The following is a 21,864-nucleotide window of genomic DNA, read 5'->3' as shown; positions in this document are numbered from 1 at the left end:
GAGCTCCTTCCCATCTCCCAGCAAGACGAACGACTTGGCGCGCCGCGCCAACCGCCGAGCTTCGGCTTGGTCGAGGGGTAGCTCTCCTTGGTGGAGATATTGCAGGTACGGGGTCTGCCAATTTCGATTAGGCGTGACCCCGCTTCGCTCCTCCTCGACGCGCAGTGCCTCACCCTCGGGGGCTGAGGGTACCTCGGGCTGAACCGAGGGTGCCTCGGGCTGAGCTGAGGGTGCCTCGGGCCAAGACGAGGGTACCTCGGACTGAGCCGAGGGTACCTCGGGCTCGGCCGAGGGTGCCTCGGGCTCGGGCGTGTCGTCGATCTTGACGGAGGGTTGATGCAGGTCTCGGGGGAAGACGTCCGGGGGAACCGTTGTTCGCCCCGAGGCTATTTTAGCCAGCTCGTCCGCAGTCTCGTTGTAGCGCCGGGCGATGTGGTTGAGCTCGAGCCCGTAGAACTTGTCTTCCAGGCGCCGAACCTCATCGCAGTAGGCCTCCATCTTCTGGTCGCGGCAGTGGGAGTTCTTCATGACTTGGTCGATGACGAGCTGCGAGTCACCGCGAGCATCGAGGCGTCGGACCCCTAGCTCGATGGCGATCTGCAACCCGTTGACCAGAGCCTCGTACTCAGCCACATTGTTGGACGCCGGGAAATGGAGGCGTAGCACGTCGCGTAGGTGCTTTCCGAGGGGCGAGATGAAGAGCAGGCCCGCGCCTGCTCCTGTCTTCATCAGTGACCCATCGAAGAACATGGTCCAGAGTTCCGGTTTGATCGGAGCTGTTGGGAGCTGGGTGTCGACCCATTCAGCCACGAAGTCCGCCAAGACCTAGGACTTGATGGCCTTCCGAGGGGCGAACGAGATTGTTTCGCCCATGATTTCCACCGCCCACTTTGCGATTCTACCCGAGGCCTCTCGACACTGGATGATCTCCCCCAGGGGGAAGGATGACACCACAGTTACCGGATGAGACTCGAAGTAGTGTCGCAACTTCCGCCGCGTCAGGATCACCGCGTAGAGCAGCTTCTGAACTTGTGGGTAGCGGATTTTGGTCTCAGACAGTACCTCGCTGATGAAGTAGACTGGCCTCTGGACGAGCAACGTATGCCCCTCTTCTCGTCTCTCAACCACAATCGCGACGCTAATCACCTGAGTGGTCGCGGCGACGTAGACCAAGAGGGCTTCTCCGGCAGCGGGGGGCACCAAGATAGGCGCATTCGTGAGGAGCGCCTTCAGGTTCCCGAGGGCTTCCTCGGCCTCAGGGGTCCAAGTGAAGCACTCGGCCTTTCTTAGGAGGCGGTACAGAGGCAGACCTCTTTCGCCGAGGCGTGAGATGAAGCGGCTTAGAGCCGCAAGACATCCCATGACTCTCTGTACGCCCTTCAAGTCCTTGATGGGCCCCATGCTGGTGATGGCTGCGATCTTCTCCGGGTTGGCTTCGATGCCCCGCTCGGAGACGATGAACCCCAAGAGCATGCCTCGGGGTACCCCGAAGACACACTTTTCGGGATTGAGCTTCACGCCTTTTGCCTTGAGACATCGGAATGTCACTTCAAGGTCGGAAAGGAGGTCGGAGGCCTTCCTCGTCTTGACTACGATGTCATCGACGTAGGCCTCGACTGTCCGGCCAATGTGTTCACCGAACACATGGTTCATGCACCGCTGGTATGCCGCACCCGCATTCCTCAAGCCGAACGGCATGGTGACATAGCAGTACATGCCGAAGGGCGTGATGAAAGAAGTCGCGAGCTGGTCGGACTCCTTCATCCTGATTTGGTGATACCCTGAGTAGGCATCGAAGAAAGACAGGGTTTCGCACCCAGCAGTGGAATCCACGATTTGATCGATGCGAGGCAGAGGGTAGGGAACCTTCAGACATGCTTTGTTTAGACCAGTGTAGTCTACACACATCCGCCATTTCCCTCCTTTCTTTCTCACAAGCACAGGGTTGGCAAGCCATTCGGGATGGAATACCTCTTTGATGAACCCTGCCGCCATTAGCTTGTGGATCTCCTCGTCGATGGCTCTGTGCTTTTCTTCGTCGAATCGGCGCAGAGGCTGCTTCACGGGTCGGGCTCCAGCTCGGATATCCAGCGAGTGCTCGGCGACATCCCTCGGTATGCCGGGCATGTCCAAGGGACTCCACGCGAAAACATCGGCGTTTGCGCGGAGAAAGTCGACGAGCACCGCTTCCTATTTGGGACCGAGCTCGGAGCCGATCCGGATCTGCTTGGAGGCGTCCCTGCTGGGGTCGAGGGGGACGGATTTAACCGTCTCCGCTGGCTCGAAGTTGACGGCGTGGCGCTTCACGTCTGTCACCTCCTTAGAGAGGCTCTCCAGGTCGGCGATGAGGGCCTCGGATTCAGCGAGGGCCTCGGCGTACTCCACGCACTCGACGTCGCATTCGAACGCGTGTCGGTACGTGGGGCCGACGGTGATGACCCCGTTGGGGCCCGGCATCTTGAGCTTGAGGTAGGTGTAGTTGGGGACGACCATGAACTTCGCGTAGCATGGCCTCCCCAGTACTACGTGGTAGGTTCCTCGGAACCCGACCACCTCGAACGTGAGGGTCTCCCTTTGGAAGTTGGAGGGTGCTTCGAAGTAGACGGGAAGGTCGAGTTGTCCGAGGGGCTGGACGCGCTTCCCGGGAATGATCCCGTGGAAAGGCGCAGCACCTGCCCGGACCGAGGTCAGACCAACTCGCAGGAGCCCGAGGGTCTCGGCGTAGATGATGTTGAGGCTGCTGCCTCCGTCCATGAGGACCTTGGTGAGCCTGACGTCGCCGATGATGGGGTCGACAACGAGCGGGTATTTCCCCAGGCTCGGCACGTGGTCGGGGTGGTCGGCTCGGTCGAAGGTGATGGGCTTGTCGGACCAGTCTAGGTAGACTGGCGCCGCTACCTTCACCGAACAGACCTCCCAACGCTCTTGCTTGCGATGCCGAGCCGAGGCGTTCGCCGCTTGCCCACCGTAGATCATGAAGCAATCGCGGACCTCGGGGAACTCTCCTGCCTGGTGATCTTCCTTCTTGTCGTCGTCGTGGGCCCTGCCACCCTCCGCGGGTGGCCCGGCCCTGTGGAAGTGGCGCAGAAGCATAGCGCACTCCTTGAGGGTGTGCTTGACGGGCCCCTGGTGATAGGGGCACGACTCCTTGAGCATCTTGTCGAAGAGGTTGGCACCTTCGGGGGGTTTCCGAGGGTTCTTGTACTCGGCGGCGGCGACAAGGTCCGCGTCGGCGGCGTCGCATTTCGCTTGCGACTTCTTCTTGCCCTTCTTCTTGGCGCCGCGCTGAGTTGACGCCTCGGGGGCATCTTCCGGCGGGCAGCCCTGGGGCTGCTTGTCCTTTCGGAAGATAGCCTCAACCACCTCCTGGCCAGAGGCGAACTTGGTGGCGATGTCCATCAGCTCGCTCGCCCTGGTGGGGGTCTTGCGACCCAGCTTGCTCACCAGGTCGCGACAAGTGGTGCCGGCGAGGAACGCGCCGATGACATTCGAATCGGTGATGTTGGGCAGCTCGGTGCGCTGCTTCGAGAATCGCCGGATGTAGTCCTGGAGAGACTCTCTCGGCTGTTGTCGGCAGCTTCGGAGGTCCCAGGAGTTTCCAGGGCGCACGTACGTGCCCTGGAAATTGCCGGCGAAGGCTTGGACCAGGTCGTCCCAGTTGGAGATCTACCCCGGGGGCAGGTGCTCCAGCCAGGCGCGAGCGGTGTCGGAGAGGAACAGGGGGAGGTTGCGGATGATGAGGTTGTCATCGCCCGTTCCACCTAGTTGGCAGGCCAGTCGGTAGTCCGCGAGCCACAGTTCCGGTCTCGTCTCCCCCGAGTACTTTGTGATAGTAGTCGGGGTTCGGAACCGGGTCGGGAACGGCGCCCGTCGTATGGCACGGCTGAAAGCCTGCGGACCAGGTGGTTCTGGCGAGGGACTCCGATCCTCCCCGCTGTCGTAGCGTCCCCCTCGCCTGGGGTGGTAGCCTCGGCGCACCCTCTCGTCGAGGTGGGCCCGACGGTCGCGGTGATGGTGCTCGTTGCCGAGGCGACCCGGGGCCGCAGGCGCTGTGTTGCGCGTGCGCCCGGTGTGGACCGAGGCTTCCCGCATGAATCGGGAAGTTGCGGCGCGATGTTCCGAGGGGTACCCCTGCCTTCGGGAGGCGGAGCTTTTGGCCCGTCGGACCGCGGCGTCCTCCAGGAGATTCTTGAGCTCTCCCTGGATTCGCCACCCCTCGGTGGTTGATGGCTCCGGCATCGCGCGGAGGAGCATTGCCGCTGCAGCCAGGTTCTGGCCGACTCCACTGGAAGCGGGTGGCGGCCTCATCCTGACATCGTCGGCGATGCGGTGCTGGAAGCCCTGGGGTAGATGACGCATTTCTCCGGCCGGAGGTTGGCCCGCCCATTCCTGCCCGACGTCCCGGCGGATCGGCTCAAGTGCTCCTGCTCCCTCGTCGAGCCTGGCCGGCACCCCGCGGATTTGCTCGAGCTGTGGGTCATGACCCCCCGCCTGAACGGGGACCACTGCTAGCTCCCGTGGGATGTCAACGCGAGGCACAGGCCTAGGGAGATCACCGTTCTCCGGCATACCAAGATGGTTGCCTTCGGAAGGACCCCCTAGATCGACGTGGAAACATTCACGACTTGGGCCGCAGTCCTCGTCGCCGAGGCTGCGGCTACCGTCGGAACAGTCGGAAAGGCAGTAGTCGCACGCGGTCATGAAGTCCCGCATGGCACTGGGGTTACCAAGTCCGGAGAAATCCCAACAGCAGTCGGGCACGTCGTCTTCCTTGGACCCAGAGGGCCCGTAGGTCGAGACGTCCGTCAGCCGGTCCCAGGGTGACCGCATACGAAACCCCAGAGGGTTTGGACTCGCCTCTACGAGAGCGTCCGCCAAAGCGAAGCCGCTTGGTGGGTCGAGGCTGAATCCGAAAGGCATGAGATGGGAATCGGTGGGTACCTCTTGGTCGACGGCGGTGACGAAGTCACGTCAGGGACTGACTGCACCGTCGTCTTAGGTACGAGGGTGACGCCCAGCAAGCCTTTCGCGAGCGTGCTGGCGTCGTCCGTTTGCTTGGGATTGGCGCGTTGCGGTGAGACGACGCTCATCTTCGTCTCAGACGCGAGGTCGATGCCCGACGTGCCCCCCGTTGGGGCGCCGTCGACTCGCTTGACAGCCGACGAGGCGCTGCCTCCTGCTTGGCCTTGGTTGCCCCGCCTCCTCCTCCGTCGGCGGGGGAGAGGATGGGGTGATCTCGAATGTTGTTCTTCCACCACGTGGGGAAGACGTTGTCGATTCCGCCGTGGGCGGGCGGGCTGTCGAACGCCATTGTCGTTTTCGCACGGCGGGGGAAGTAGTATCATGTCGTAGCTGCCGTCGAGGGACATGAACTCAAGACTCCCGAAACGGAGCACCGTCCCGGGCTGGAAAGGTTGCTGAAGACTGCCCATCTAGAGCTTGACGGGAAGCTGTTCGTCAACACGCAGCAGGCCCCTACCTGGCGCGCCAACTGTCGGCGTTTCGAGACCGGGGGGTCCCTGGGCCGACGAGTGAAATGTCGTCGCGTGCCCCAGCCCAGATGGGTCGGCGCGAGACGGAGCATGAAGGGGGGAACCAGAGGAGGGAGACAGACAAAAAGGGGAAACCCGCGGCCTTCGTGTTGTCCTGCGCCCAGGTCGGGTGCGCTTGCAGTAGGGGGTTACAAGCGTCCGCGTGGGAGAGAGCGAGGGACTCTACGCGTCGCCCTGTCCTCCCGTGCGGCCAACCTTCTCTAAGAGGGCCCTGGTCCTTCCTTTTATAGGCACAAGGAAAGGATTCAGGTGTACAATGGGAGGTGTAGCAGTGTGCTAACGTGTCCAGCGGAGGAGAGCTAGCGCCCTAAGTACATGCCATCGTGGCAGCCGGAGAGGTCTTGGCACCTAGTTTGTGTGGCGTCGTGGCCGTCGGAGGAGCGCTGGAGCCTGGTGGAGGGACAGATGTCGGGGCTGTCAAGTCCTTGCTGACGTCCTCCTGCTTCCGTAAGGGGGCTGAGAGCCGCCATCGTCATGGAGCGTGCGGGGCGCCATCATTATTTATCTGGCGGAGCGAGCCAGATGGGACGCCGGACTTGTTCCCCGCAGCCTGAGTCAGCTTGGGGTAGGGTAATGATGGCGCCTCCTGATGACGTGGTCGGTCCGTGCCCTAGGTTGGGCGATGTGGAGGCTCCTCCGAGGTCGAGGTCGAGTCCGAGCCCCTAGGTCGGGCGAGGCGGAGACCGTCGGATGAGGCCAGGGCTGAGTCCGAGCCCTGGGGTCGGGCGAAGCGGAGTTCGTCGTCTTCCGGGGCTTAGCCCGAGTCCGAGCCCTGGGTCGGGCGGAGCGGAGTTCGCCGTCTTTCGGGGCTTAGCCCGAGTCCGAGCCCTGGGTCGGGCGGAGCGGAGTTCGCCGTCTTCCGAGGCTTAGCCCGAGTCCGAGCCCTGGGTCGGGCAGAGCGGAGTTCGTCGTCTTTCGGGGCTTAGCCCGAGTCCGAGCCCTGGGTCGTGCGGAGCGGAGTTCACCGTCTTCCGGGGCTTAGCCCGAGTCCGAGCCCTGGGTCGGGCGGAGCGAAGCAGAGTTCCCTATGGTGCCTGAGGCCGGGCCTGATTGCCTGTCAGCCTCACTCTGTCGAGTGGCGCAGCAGTCGGAGCGGCGCAGGCGGCGCTGTCCTTCTGTCAGGCCGGTTAGTGGAGCGGCGAAATGACTGCGGTCACTTCGGCTCTGTCGATCGGAGGGTGTGCGTCAGGATAAAGGTGTCAGGCCACCTTTGCATTAAATGCTCCTGCGCTTTGGTCGGTTGGTGTGGCGATTTGGCCAGGGTTGCTTCTTGGCGAAGACTGGGCCTCGGGCGAGCCGGAAGTATGTTCGTCGCTGGAGGGGGGCCTCGGGCGAGACGGAAATCCTCTGGGGTCGGCTGCCCTTACCCGAGGCTGGGCTCGGGCGAGGCGTGATCGAGTCCCTCGAACGGACCGATCCCTGACTTAGTCGTACCCATCAGGCCTTTGCAGCTTTATGCTGATGGGGGTTACCAGCTGAGAATTAGGAGTCTTGAGGGTACTCCTAATTATGGTCCCCGACACTTACCTTATGCAAACTAGTTCAATTTTACACTTATATATTTGCTTTGGTTTGTGTTGGCATCGATCACCAAAAGGGGGAGATTGAAAGGGAAATAGGGTTTAACCTTTTCCTATAAATAATTTTGGTGGTTGAATGCCCAACACAAATAATTGGACTAACTAGTTTGCTCAAGATTATATATTCTACAGGTGCTAAAGGTTCAACACAAACCAATAAAAAGACCAAGTTAGGGTTCAAAAAGAAAGGAGCAAAAGAAACCGAAGAGGACCCTGGTCTGGCGCACCGGACTGTCCGGTGCACCAAGAGCGATCAACTCCAGCTCCTCACCTTCAGGTTTCTGAGGACGCGCTCCACTATAATTCACCGGACTGCCCGATGTGCCACCGGACTGTCCGGTGCACCAGCGAAGCAACGGCTCCAGCTCAACGGTCGACTGCAACTGTAACGCCCTGAATTTGGGGGTAGAATTTTTTCTTCTTTTCTCTCACCAAATTCAGGCGTTACCCTTTTCTTTTCTCGTTCCCTCGCTAAACCTTGATCTTTTCCAAAGTTATAGCGGAGTTCGGCTTGGAATTCCCGTGTAAAGAAAAACCCTAAATTACTTTATGATGTTTGATGCACCATGCCGAGCTGTGCATTCTTTGATTGCTTAGAGATGTAAGTGCATTCATCTAGAAAGATCGGATTTCGAAAAGGAGAAAAAAACCTTTTCTTTCTTTTTCTTTTTTCTTTCTCTCTCTCCTCCCTTTTTCTCTCTCCCGGCCGTGGGCCGCCCCGGCTCGGCCCAGCCCCCCCCCCCCCCCCCGCGCCCCTTTGGGCCCATTGGCCCAGCCGCCCCCTCCCTTTTCCCCCAATTCCCCCAAAATCCCTCTCCCTCCCTCTCATTCTCTTTCTTTCCCACCCCAGCCGCCGCCCCCTGCCCTAGCCGCCGCCCCCCTGCAGCTCGGCCGCCCCGCCGCTCGGCCGCCCGTCCCCGTCCCCGGTGAGGTCCCCCTCCCCCTCTCCTCCCTCCCCCATCTCCCCTCCTCTCTCCCCCGCCCGGCTCGGCCACCGCCGCTCCTGCGCCCCGGCCCAACCGCCCGCCGCCCAGCTCGGCCGCCGCCGCCCCTGCGCGCCCTGCCCCGCCCCTGGCCGGCTCGGCCGCCCCTGCGCGCCAGCTCGGCCGCCCCCTGGCCGGCTCGGCCCCCCCTGCCCCGCCCCCCCCCCCCCCCCCCCCCGCCGGTTTGGCCGCCCCTGCCCCAGGCCGGTTCAACCGCCCCCTGGCCGGTTCAACCCCCCCCCCCCTTGTTTTTATTTTTTTATTTTTATTTTAGTTTCTTTCATTACTGTTACTTATTTTATTTTAGGTAGGTTAATCATTGTTCATGTTATTGAAATAGGAAACTTAATTTATAATTTCGTTACACTAGTTAGTTCATATAATTAATTGTTTATCCAGTCCAATGTTGATCAACTAAAAATGACTAGGTTTCCATTAGTGCATATAACTAAATTCTTTTGTTAGAACCAATTGTAACCAATCATTAGTGCATAAGCTTTAACCCCCCCGCGAGACCTTTTCCCGTTTCTTTCTAGCCATAATGAATGCGATATCGAATGTCATACTTGATGCATATTCACTTTATTTGTTCCCTTGTATGATGTATTGTTTGTTTCCCAATTTGAATGGATGGATGTATGTATGCTTGCAATCGCATAGAGAACGATCCGGTCGAAGAGCCCGAGGAACTCGCAGGAGAAGCCCCTGAGCAGCAGTCGTTTGGTGGAGGCAAGTGTCCCTTGATCTATCTCTGTCCTATTCATTATTTAATTCACCTCCCGCTTTACACATTTATGCCTAAGGATTGACTAGCTTTTGTTAACCATGTCCTTGTTCACCTATTTGGGTTGGATTATTATTGTTTAGCTTTATGCTATTGCTCAACTATAATCAATGAACATGATGAGATCATCTATGATACGCTGTTTTCCCCTTTCTTATTATGATGTTGTACTTGTGGTCTTCAAGGGGGCTCGAGCGGTTTCTCGAGTGCCTCTCCGTAAGGACCTGTTCTATGGATGACCGCCCGGGAAAACAGTGCAACCATGAGGGTGGAATGGGATGCCCTTAGCTGAATAATTAGAGGATCCGGGGTGTAGTTCACTTAGCCGTCGTGCCGTCAATGGGGCTCGGTGTATGCGGCTCGCTCCGCCAAGTTTGGGTTCGCCCCTTGGGGAGGAGTGCGGTGCATTTAGGAAACCTAACGGGTGGCTACAGCCCCGGGGAATCTTTGTAAAGGCTACGTAGTGATGCCCTGCTAGGCCACCTAGGTAGTGGTCAATGGGGAGTAGCTCTCTCCGGGCAGAATGGGAATCACGGCTTGTGGGTAAAGTGCACAACCTCTGCAGAGTGTTTAAAAACTGATATATCAGCCGTGCTCGCGGTTATGAGCGGCCAAGGGAGCTCCAGTGATTAGTGGTACTTGATCAGAGATACTTTGGTACAGGTGGTTATGAGATCGATGATTCTAGTTATGACTATGGTACTGGTAAGTGGTATTCTTTCCGTTTGGAAAGGGTACATCGGGTTAATAACTTGGGTTAATGCTAAAACTTGGCTTTCTACTAGTAAGTAATAATCTGACCAACTAAAAGCAACTGCTTGACTTATCCCCACATACAGCTAGTCCACTACAGCCAAACAGGATACTTGCTGAGTATGTTGATGTGTACTCACCCTTGCTCTACACACCAAACCCCCCCATCCCCAGGTTGTCAGCATTGCAACCACTGCTCAGGAGAAGATGAAGCTGTGGAAGGAGACTTCCAGGAGTTCCAAGATTACGACGAGTTCTAGGTGTGGGTTAGCGGCAACCCCCAGTCGGCTGCCTGTGAAGGCCGCGTTTATCTACGTTTCTTTTCCGCACTTTGATTTATTGTAAGGACTATATGGACGTCTCAGACGTATGATGTAATCGACTATTTCCCTTCTTAATACTATTTTGAGCACTATGTGATGATGTCCATGTTATGTAACTGCTGTGTACGTGAATAACTGATCCTGGCACGTACATGGTTCGCATTCGGTTTACCTTCTAAAACCGGGTGTGACATAAGTGGTATCAAAGCCGTGCTGACTGTAGGACCGCTAACCTAGAGTAGAATGGTCGTTCTAAGGACTATAGACCTCTGTCCCTGCCTTGACTTTGATATCTCTTCAAAAGTTGGTCATGCCGACCAAACCTATGTTCTACTATATATTATACCTTGCTGAAAATCATGTTTTATTCTAATCCTTCATTTACTTATGATTCATTATTTGCTGGTCACATTAACTCTGTTCTCACCCTTTTGCTTGCGATGTCTTTTGTAGATGGCTCGACTTAGACACACTGCACGAAAGTCAGTCATTCCCTTCTTACCCTCCCGCCTTGCTGAGCGTCCGCTTCGCCGTCCCGTGGCCGGACAGTCCAGCCACTTGGAGAGACTACACCACCGCCTGCGTGAGGAGCAGGAGCGTCGACGACAGGAGCAGCAGGGCTCTTCTTTCTCGCTCCACCAGGAGATAGAGTCTGTGAGGAGCTGCTCCCCCGTGCTTCCTCTGGAGGCGCCCCCTGCACCACCACTGGGCGCCCCAGCTTCTGGAGTAGCTGCTGGAGGAGACCCAGACGACGGAGGTGGCGACGACAGCTCGAGCCACGACACCGACTTCTCTGCTAACCCTGAGCCGGAAGGATGGGTTGCTCGACCCATCACTCGTGACGCTGCTCGCGGGTGTCACTTCCACGATGCGCTCGACACCCTGCTACGTCGGGCATTTAACCGGCATACTTGGTCCGTCGAGTATCGCTGTGTGGTCTACCAGCATAGTCGCGGGGTCTACCCGGACCGCTGGGAGGCAACCTGCTTGGTGCGCTGCCCGGAGGACAGTCTCCAGGGTGCGGAGGCCTGCTCAGAGCACTATTCTATCTCTGAGCGGGACTCAGCTGAGGCAGCCATGCAAGATGCTGCACGGCGTGCGCTTTCGCACTACTGCTCGGTTTTCGGTGGGGCAGCTGACGGTCTTGACCTGAAGTATTACCCCCACCGTCCATCTGGCAGCACAGGAGGCGTGATTGTCTCACCTGTCGGTGAGGGCAATCCTAGGTTGAGCAGCACAGTCAACCTAGCCGCCGTGCTAAACACGGAGCTGGACCATGCATTAGACGAGCTGAGTAGGGCTCGTGCTGAGATCGCCCTGCTGCGGGCTGAGCGCGCGGAACGTCGTCACTTGGATGGTGGTTCCCCCGCTCCCGTCGGGACTCAGCACCCGTACCGCTCACCTCAGCGTGGACACCAGTCTTATGGCAATCCCGCCTGCAAGACCAAGATAACTCTAGAACCATAGCTCGTTAGAGTTAGATCTTGTAATTAATACGAAATATATACGTAGAAGCTTCAGTCTTAGCGTTAGTCTCGGTCTTGGTTAGTCTTAGTTAGACAGGGTAGTTTGCTATATCCTGTGCATCTATGTTTGTCATGATGAACTATGTTTGGTTTGGATCTTTGTAATGACTGTCACCAGAGTGTGGGTATCCCCCGCATTTTGGTTTACCTATTATGTTAATGGAGTTAGTTATATAGTTGGGAAACCTTTTATTCCACTTTCCTCTTATTCTGAGAAGCTGTGTGGTCTGTGTTGGAGATCAGTGAAGATGCTCATCTGTTCAGTGCTGTTGAAGAATTCTATACTCTTTTCTTATGCTGCAAGATTTGCCAGATCAGTTCTGATGTGTGGTTGCATTCTGCAGATGTCAGAGAACAGGCGCAGAGGAGGAAGGCGTGCTCAGCAGGAGCGAGCCGCTCAACAGGAAGAGGTGCCCCAGCAGCAGCATCTGCCGCCCCCGCCCCCGATGTCGATCGAGCAGATGTTTCTGATGCAGACTCAGGCAGTTCAAGCCATCGGTCAGACTCTGGCCGCCATTCAGCAGCAGCAGCAACAGCAGCAGGCCCCACCTCAGCCTCAGATGCCTCAGATGCCCAGAGACAAGTGTGCTGAATTCATGAGAGGTCATCCACCAACGTTCGCTCACTCTTCTGACCCCATGGATGCTGAAGACTGGCTACGCACTGTGGAGCGTGAGTTGCATACCGCTCAGTGCGATGACAGGGAGAAGGTTCTGTATGGTCCCCGTCTGTTGAGAGGGGCAGCCCAATCATGGTGGGAGTCTTACCTCGCCACCCATGCCCACCCTGACGCCATCACCTGGGAAGAGTTCAGAGGTAGCTTTCGCCAGTACCATGTTCCTGCAGGTCTGATGACAGTGAAGAAGGAGGAGTTCCTGGCCCTCAAGCAAGGGCCATTGTCTGTCAGTGAGTACCGGGACAGGTTTCTGCAATTGTCTCGCTATGCTCCTGAAGATGTCAACACTGACGCCAAGCGACAGTATCGTTTCCTGAGAGGCTTGGTTGACCCTCTGCAGTACCAACTGATGAATCACACCTTCCCGACATTCCAGCACCTGATTGACAGAGCAATCATGACAGAAAGGAAGCGTAAGGAGATGGAGGATCGTAAGCGCAAGAGTAGTGGACCCCAGCCTGGAAGCAGCAATCGTCCTCGTTTCTCAGGCAATCAACCTCAGCAGTTCAGGCAGAACCAGCGTCCACCTCAGCAGCATCAGCAGTTCCAAAGGCAGTATCCTCAGCACCAGTACCAGAACCGTCAGAGCAATCAGTCAGGAGGTCAGTTCCAAAGGCAGAATCAGCAGGCACCTCGTCTTCCTGCCCCCGCAAACCAGCAGAACAATCAGGCAGCACCAGCTCAGGTTGGAAATAGAGCATGTTTCCACTGTGGAGAGCAAGGCCACTGGGTGATGCAATGTCCGAAGAAGGCAGCCCAGCAGCAGTCAGGCCCCAATGCCCCAGCAAAGCAGAATATGCCTCAGCCTGGAGCAGGCAATCGCTCTCAGCCACGCTATAATCATGGAAGACTGAACCACTTGGAGGCTGAAGCAGTTCAGGAGACCCCCGGCATGATAGTAGGTATGTTCCCAGTCGACTCCCATATTGCAGAAGTGTTATTTGATACTGGAGCAACGCATTCTTTCATTACTGCATCATGGGTAGAAGCACATAATCTTCCAATTACTACCATGTCAACCCCCATTCAAATTGACTCAGCCGGTGGTAGAATTCGAGCCGATAGCATTTGTTTGAATATAAGTGTGGAAATAAGGGGGATAGCGTTTCCCGCCAACCTTATAGTAATGGGCACTCAGGGAATAGATGTCATCCTAGGGATGAATTGGCTAGATAAGTATCAGGCAGTTATCAGTTGTGATAAAAGGACAATCAAGTTGGTGTCCCCACTAGGAGAGGAAGTGGTGATCGAGTTAGTCCCGCCTGAGCCAAAGAAAGGAAGTTGTTATCAGATAGCTGTTGGTAGCAGTGAAGCAGACCCAATTGGGAGGATCAAGGTTGTGTCCGAGTTCCCAGATGTGTTTCCAAAGGACTTACCGGGTATGCCACCAGAGCGGAAAGTTGAGTTTGCTATAGAGCTTCTTCCCGGAACCGCCCCTATCTCCAAGAGAGCTTACAGAATATCTGGACCAGAGTTGGTTGAGCTTAAGAAGCAAATTAATGAGCTGTCAGAGAAAGGTTACATTCGGCCAAGCACCTCGCCTTGGGCCGCCCCTGTCCTATTTGTGGAAAAGAAAGATGGCACCAAAAGGATGTGTATCGATTATCGAGCTTTGAATGAGGTCACGATCAAGAACAAGTATCCCTTGCCCAGAATAGAAGATCTGTTCGACCAGTTGAGAGGAGCCAGTGTGTTCTCCAAGATTGATCTGAGGTCAGGTTATCATCAGCTCAGGATCCGACCTTCGGACATTCCGAAGACGGCATTCATTACCAAGTATGGTTTGTACGAGTTCATAGTGATGTCTTTTGGTTTGACCAATGCGCCAGCGTTCTTCATGAACTTGATGAACAGTGTATTCATGGATTACCTTGATAAGTTTGTGGTGGTATTCATTGATGACATTCTGGTTTATTCTCAAAGCGAAGAGGAGCACGCAGATCATTTGAGGATGGTATTGCAGAGATTGCGAGAGCACCAGTTGTATGCAAAGTTGAGAAAGTGTGAGTTCTGGATCAGTGAGGTCCTGTTCTTGGGTCACATAATCAACAAAGAAGGATTGGCTGTGGATCCAAAGAAAGTGGCAGACATTTTGAACTGGAAAGCGCCAACAGATGCTAGAGGAATCAAGAGTTTCATTGGAATGGTCGGATATTATCGGCGATTCATTGAAGGGTTTTCGAAGATTGCGAAACCAATGACAGCGTTGCTAGGCAACAAAGTTGAGTTCAAGTGGACCCAGAAATGCCAAGAGGCCTTTGAAGCGCTGAAAGAAAAGTTGACTACAGCGCCTGTCCTAGTCTTGCCTGATGTGCACAAGCCCTTCTCGGTATTGCGATGCTTGTTACACAGGTTTGGGATGTGTGTTGATGCAAGAGGGAAAAGTTGTGGCTTACTCGTCCCGACAGCTGAAGGTTCATGAGAAGAATTACCCAATCCATGACCTAGAGTTGGCAGCAGTGGTTCACGCACTAAAGACATGGAGGCACTACCTGTATGGACAGAAATGTGACGTTTACACAGATCACAAGAGTCTGAAGTACATATTCACTCAGTCAGAGTTGAACATGAGGCAACGAAGATGGTTAGAGTTGATCAAAGATTATGAGTTGGAGATTCATTACCATCCAGGTAAAGCAAACGTAGTGGCAGATGCTTTGAGCAGAAAGAGTCAAGTCAATCTGATGGTCGCTCGTCCGATGCCTTATGAGTTGGCCAAAGAGTTTGACAGGTTGAGTCTCGGTTTTCTGAACAATTAGCGAGGAGTCACAGTTGAGTTGGAACCTACCTTAGAGCGCGAAATCAAAGAAGCGCAGAAGAATGATGAGAAGATCAGTGAGATCCGGCGACTGATTCTAGAAGGCAAAGGCAAAGATTTTCGAGAAGATGCAGAAGGCGTGATATGGTTCAAAGACCGCTTGTGTGTTCCCAATGTCCAGTCCATTCGGGAGTTGATTCTTAAGGAAGCTCATGAGACAGCCTATTCGATTCACCCTGGCAGTGAGAAGATGTATCAGGATCTGAAGAAGAAATTCTGGTGGTACGGAATGAAGAGGGAAATCGCAGAGCATGTGGCTATGTGCGATAGTTGCCGAAGAATTAAGGCAGAGCACCAGAGACCTGCTGGATTGTTGCAGCCGTTGCAGATCCCTCAGTGGAAATGGGATGAAATTGGTATGGATTTCATAGTCGGATTGCCTCGCACTCGAGCCGGCTACGATTCCATTTGGGTAGTAGTGGACCACTTGACCAAGTCAGCCCACTTCATACCTGTCAAGACCAACTATAGCAGTGCCGTATTGGCAGAATTGTATATGTCTCGGATCGTTTGTCTTCATGGTGTGCCAAAGAAGATAGTGTCAGACAGAGGAACGCAGTTCACCTCTCATTTCTGGCAGCAGTTGCATGAAGCTTTGGGCACGCATCTGAATTTCAGTTCAGCTTATCATCCACAGACAGATGGCCAGACCGAAAGGACCAACCAAATTCTTGAAGACATGTTGAGAGCATGTGCGTTGCAAGATCAGTCCGGATGGGACAAGAGATTGCCTTATGCAGAGTTTTCCTATAACAACAGTTACCAGGCCAGTTTGAAGATGTCACCATTTCAGGCGCTTTATGGAAGGAGTTGTAGAACTCCGTTGCAATGGGATCAGCCTGGAGAAAAGCAAGTGTTTGGGCCAGACATTTTTGCTTGAAGCCGAAGAGAACATCAAGATGGTCCGAGAGAATCTGAAGATAGCGCAATCAAGACAGCGAAGCTATGCAGACACAAGAAGAAGAGAGCTGAGTTTCGAAGTCGGAGACTTTGTCTATCTGAAAGTGTCACCGATCAGAGGAGTCAAGAGGTTCGGAGTGAAAGGCAAGCTAGCACCCCGCTACATTGGTCCGTATCAGATTCTTGCAAGACGTGGAGAAGTGGCCTATCAGCTCAGTTTGCCAGAGAATTTGTCTGCTGTGCATGATGTCTTTCATGTGTCTCAGTTGAAGAAGTGCTTGCGTGTGCCAGAAGAGCAGTTGCCAGTGGAAGGTCTTGAGGTCCAGGAGGACTTGACCTACGTTGAGAAGCCAGTGCAAATCCTTGAGGTTGTAGACAGAGTCACCCGAAGGAAGACCATCAGAATGTGCAAAGTCAGATGGAATCATCACTCTGAGGAAGAAGCAACCTGGGAGCGTGAAGATGATCTGATGGCCAAGTACCCTGAGCTCTTTGCTAGCCAACCCTGAATCTCGAGGGCGAGATTCTTTTAAGGGGAATAGGTTTGTAACGCCCTGAATTTGGGGGTAGAATTTTTTCTTCTTTTCTCTCACCAAATTCAGGCGTTACCCTTTTCTTTTCTCGTTCCCTCGCTAAACCTTGATCTTTTCCAAAGTTATAGCGGAGTTCGGCTTGGAATTCCCGTGTAAAGAAAAACCCTAAATTACTTTATGATGTTTGATGCACCATGCCGAGCTGTGCATTCTTTGATTGCTTAGAGATGTAAGTGCATTCATCTAGAAAGATCGGATTTCGAAAAGGAGAAAAAAACCTTTTCTTTCTTTTTCTTTTTTCTTTCTCTCTCTCCTCCCTTTTTCTCTCTCCCGGCCGTGGGCCGCCCCGGCTCGGCCCAGCCGCCCCCCCCCCCCCCCCCCGTGCGCCCCTTTGGGCCCATTGGCCCAGCCGCCCCTCCCTTTTCCCCCAATTCCCCCAAAATCCCTCTCCCTCCCTCTCATTCTCTTTCTTTCCCACCCCAGCCGTCGCCCCCTGCCCTAGCCGCCGCCCCCTGCAGCTCGGCCGCCCCGCCGCTCGGCCGCCCGTCCCCGTCCCCGGTGAGGTCCCCCTCCCCCTCTCCTCCCTCCCCCATCTCCCCTCCTCTCCCCCCCCCCCCCCCCCCCCCGCCCGGCTCGGCCGCCTCCGCTCCTGCGCCCCGGCCCAACCGCCCGTCGCCCAGCTCGGCCGCCCCTGCGCGCCCTGCCCCGCCCCTGGCCGGCTCGGCCGCCCCTGCGCGCCAGCTCGGCCGCCCCCTGGCCGGCTCGGCCGCCCCCTGCCCCGCGCCCCCCCCTGCCGGTTTGGCCGCCCCTGCCCAGCCGCCCCTGCACGCCGCCGGCTCGGCCGCCCCTGCCCCAGGCCGGTTCAACCGCCCCCTGGCCGGTTCAACCGCCCCCTGGCCGGTTCAACCGCCCCCCCCCCCCCCTTGTTTTTATTTTTTTTATTTTTATTTTAGTTTCTTTCATTACTGTTACTTATTTTATTTTAGGTAGGTTAATCATTGTTCATGTTATTGAAATAGGAAACTTAATTTATAATTTCGTTACACTAGTTAGTTCATATAATTAATTGTTTATCCAGTCCAATGTTGATCAACTAAAAATGACTAGGTTTCCATTAGTGCATATAACTAAATTCTTTTGTTAGAACCAATTGTAACCAATCATTAGTGCATAAGCTTTAACCCCCCCCCCCCCCCCCGCGAGACCTTTTCCCGTTTCTTTCTAGCCATAATGAATGTGATATCGAATGTCATACTTGATGCATATTCACTTTATTTGTTCCCTTGTATGATGTACTGTTTGTTTCCCAATTTGAATGGATGGATGTATGTATGCTTGCAATCGCATAGAGAACGATCCGGTCGAAGAGCCCGAGGAACTCGCAGGAGAAGCCCCTGAGCAGCAGTCGTTTGGTGGAGGCAAGTGTCCCTTGACCTATCTCTGTCCTATTCATTATTTAATTCACCTCCCGCTTTACACATTTATGCCTAAGGATTGACTAGCTTTTGTTAACCATGTCCTTGTTCACCTATTTGGGTTGGATTATTACTGTTTAGCTTTATGCTATTGCTCAACTATAATCAATGAACATGATGAGATCATCTATGATACGCTGTTTTCCCCTTTCTTATTATGATGTTGTACTTGTGGTCTTCAAGGGGGCTCGAGCGGTTTCTCGAGTGCCTCTCCATAAGGACCTGTTCTATGGATGACCGCCCGGGAAAACAATGCAACCATGAGGGTGGAATGGGATGCCCTTAGCTGAATAATTAGAGGATCCAGGGTGTAGTTCACTTAGCCGTCGTGCCGTCAATGGGGCTCGGTGTATGCGGCTCGCTCCGCCAAGTTTGGGTTCGCCCCTTGGGGAGGAGTGCGGTGCATTTAGGAAACCTAACGGGTGGCTACAGCCCCGGGGAATCTTTGTAAAGGCTACGTAGTGATGCCCTGCTAGGCCACCTAGGTAGTGGTCAATGGGGAGTAGCTCTCTCCGGGCAGAATGGGAATCACGGCTTGTGGCTAAAGTGCACAACCTCTGCAGAGTGTTTAAAAACTGATATATCAGCCGTGCTCGCGGTTATGAGCGGCCAAGGGAGCTCCAGTGATTAGTGGTACTTGATCAGAGATACTTTGGTACATGTGGTTATGAGATCGATGATTCTAGTTATGACTATGGTACTGGTAAGTGGTATTCTTTCCGTTTGGAAAGGGTACATCGGGTTAATAACTTGGGTTAATGCTAAAACTTGGCTTTCTACTAGTAAGTAATAATCTGACCAACTAAAAGCAACTGCTTGACTTATCCCCAGATACAGCTAGTCCACTACAGCCAAACAGGATACTTGCTGAGTATGTTGATGTGTACTCACCCTTGCTCTACACACCAAACCCCCCCATCCCCAGGTTGTCAGCATTGCAACCACTACTCAGGAGAAGATGAAGCTGTGGAAGGAGACTTCCAGGAGTTCTAAGATTACGACGAGTTCTAGGTGTGGGTTAGCGGCAACCCCCAGTCGGCTGCCTGTGAAGGCCGCGTTTATCTACGTTTCTTTTCCGCACTTTGATTTATTGTAAGGACTATATGGACGTCTCAGACGTATGATGTAATCGACTATTTCCCTTCTTAATACTATTTTGAGCACTGTGTGATGATGTCCATGTTATGTAACTGCTGTGTACGTGAATAACTGATCCTGGCACGTACATGGTTCGCATTCGGTTTACCTTCTAAAACCGGGTGTGACAGCAACTGACACCTGCAAAAGTGCTACAGTGCGCGAACAGTTTGCGCAGAGTTAGAGCAGCTACCAGAAGGCGCACCGGACAGTGAACAGGGACAGTCCGGTGCGGCACCGGACAGTCCGGTGCGGCACCGGACTATCCGGTGCGGCACCGGACTATCCGGTGCCACATGAAGACAAAGCTCCAACGGCCGAAACCGTCAGAACTCTAACGGTTGGGTGACGTGACTGGCGTACAGGACACTGTCCGGTGGCGCACCGGACTGTCCGGTGCGCCCATCGACAGCAGCCTGCCCCAACGGTTGAATTGGTGGTTGGGGGCTATAAATACCCCCTACCACCTCCACTCCAACCATCCAAGCATTCACTACTCCTCATTCAATACAAGAGCAAAATACAACACTCCAAGACACAAATCAAAGCCTCTGATCCAATCAAAGTCCACAATTCAACTCTAGTATTTTAGGACTTGTGAGAAGATCATCTTGTGTTCTTTGTTGCTCTTGTTGTTTGGTTGACTTTCTTCTTTCTCTCATTCTTACTCTCAAAGCCTTGTAAGCGAAGCAAGATACACCAATTGTGTGGTGGTCCTTGCGGGGTCTAAGTGACCCGGGAAATCAAGGAAGAAAGCTCACTCGGTCTAAGTGACCGTTTGAGAGAGGGAAAGGGTTGAAAGAGACCCGGTCTTTGTGACTACCTCAACGGGGACTAGGTTCATTGGAACAAAACCTCGGTAAAACAAATCACCGTGTCATCCACTTTATTTTCTTGGTTGATTTGTTTTCCCCTCTCTCCCGGATTTAGATTTTATTCTAACGCTAACCCCGGCTTGAAGTGTGTTTAAAGTTGTAAATTTCAGTTTCCGCCTATCCACCCCCTCTAGGCGACTTTCATAGTGCGGCGCCGCTGGGTCGTGTGGTCGGGTGGGGAAGAGGGTCCCCGACCGTTGATCTGGTCACAAACAGTCCTGATTAGAGCGCGCTTACCCTTTCGCGCAAGCAGAACTGGGCTGTAAATCTGGGATCATGCGAGCGAGAAGCGATGATGGTTATTTTTAATCCGGAGCTAAGGGTAAGCTCCTGGAAACGGTCTAAGACTGGTGACAACACGAACCACAGGTGTGCACGAGGGCAAGGACATGTTTGGTTGAATGTCTAACGTGCCAAAAATTGTCACACATTTTCCGTTACACTCGTCTAAGGGTAGACACTCAAATTCTATGTCACACATTAAATTCATGCCAAAAATTGGCTGCATGCCGAGCTGTTTCGTTGGCCACAAGCGCAAGCTGTAGGGGAGAGCAGAGCGACCTTCGTGCCCCTCTAGTAGGGATGACAATGGATGTGATTTATCCGCGTACCCGCGGATAAAAAACCCGTTGGGCACAGTTTTGGGTACGAGTCTATATCCATGGATACGGATACGGGTAGCACTTGATATCCGTTGATATTTTTAAAACGGGTACGAAAAATCAGTATCCATACCTAAATACCCGAATATCCATTAAAATATCTCGTAATCCTGTCCCACAGGCCCACGGGCCACAGCCCACAAGGCCACATGCCTAGGTTCCAGGCTTCCAGCGAAGCCCTCGCTCGGTCGCTCTTGCTCCAGACCCTCTCCATCTCTCCTCTCCCACCCCTACCACGACTGTCGCCTAGAGTATAGGTACAGTACGTACATATAATTGTTGTTAGGATTTAAATATGTTGTATGTGTAGTGGCCAACAGATATATCCGCGACTGTCGCCTAGAATTTGCTGGATTTAAATATGTTGTATGTGTAGTGGGCAAACGGATATATCCGCGGATATCCATTACCATGGGTAACGGATGTGGATACTGTTTTTTATCCATAGCGGATAACGGGTACGGGTTCAGATATCGGATATAAATCGCGGATATAGATGTCCAGAGATACTATCCGCGGATAGTTTATCCGTTGCTATCCCTACCCTCTAGTCTCGTTTTCAGACGTGAGATTTGGAGCACAGGACACCGAATTCGTGGGAAGATCAAGCTGTGCCCGGTGCAAAGCCATGGATGGCTTCGAGGTACTTCCTGGGAGGGTTTTGCCGGGATGGAGGAGGGCAACCGACTGCGGATGGCGCCGCCGCCGCAGGGGCCGGCGGGAAGTCCGACGAGATCGAGCTCAGCCTGGGCCTGTCCCTCGGCGGACGCTTTGGACGCAAAACGTCGCTCTGGAAACGCTCGGGGGCGCGGCGCGGCCGCGTGCAATTTCGCGAAAAGGCGGTGTGGAAGGCGAAAAGGCCACACCGCGCCCGCCGGCCCGCCCGCAAACCGCCCGGGCTCCTCCCCACCCGCGCATCCCTGCCGTCCGCGCCCGATCCCGCGGTCTCCCCGCGCTCGGCGGGACGCGAGTTGCTTTCCGCAGCGGGGGTTCGGAATTCCGAAAGCAACCCGTGCCGCGCGCCGAGGCCGGGGACCACCGGGGCGGCGGGGAGGAAAAAGGGGAGGGATCCCCCGTTTGCCGTCGGTTGGCACGGGCCCCGCAGCCGTCAACGTGCCGGCGTGCCGCTGCACGCGCGACGCCACGCCACCCGCCGCGCTAGTGGGTTGGGCCGGCCTTGGCCGCGTGAGTCACTGGTTCTTCTGGCCAGTGGCGGCGTACGTATGCGTGCGTGCGCGCGCGAGGGCCGGTGCCACTGCCATGCCATCGCAGCGCCCCGCCCGGCAC

The sequence above is a fragment of the Zea mays genome, chromosome 2, assembly GCF_902167145.1.
Source record: "Zea mays cultivar B73 chromosome 2, Zm-B73-REFERENCE-NAM-5.0, whole genome shotgun sequence".
Taxonomy (NCBI): domain Eukaryota; kingdom Viridiplantae; phylum Streptophyta; class Magnoliopsida; order Poales; family Poaceae; genus Zea; species Zea mays.
Note: the sequence above shows the minus strand (reverse complement) of the source record.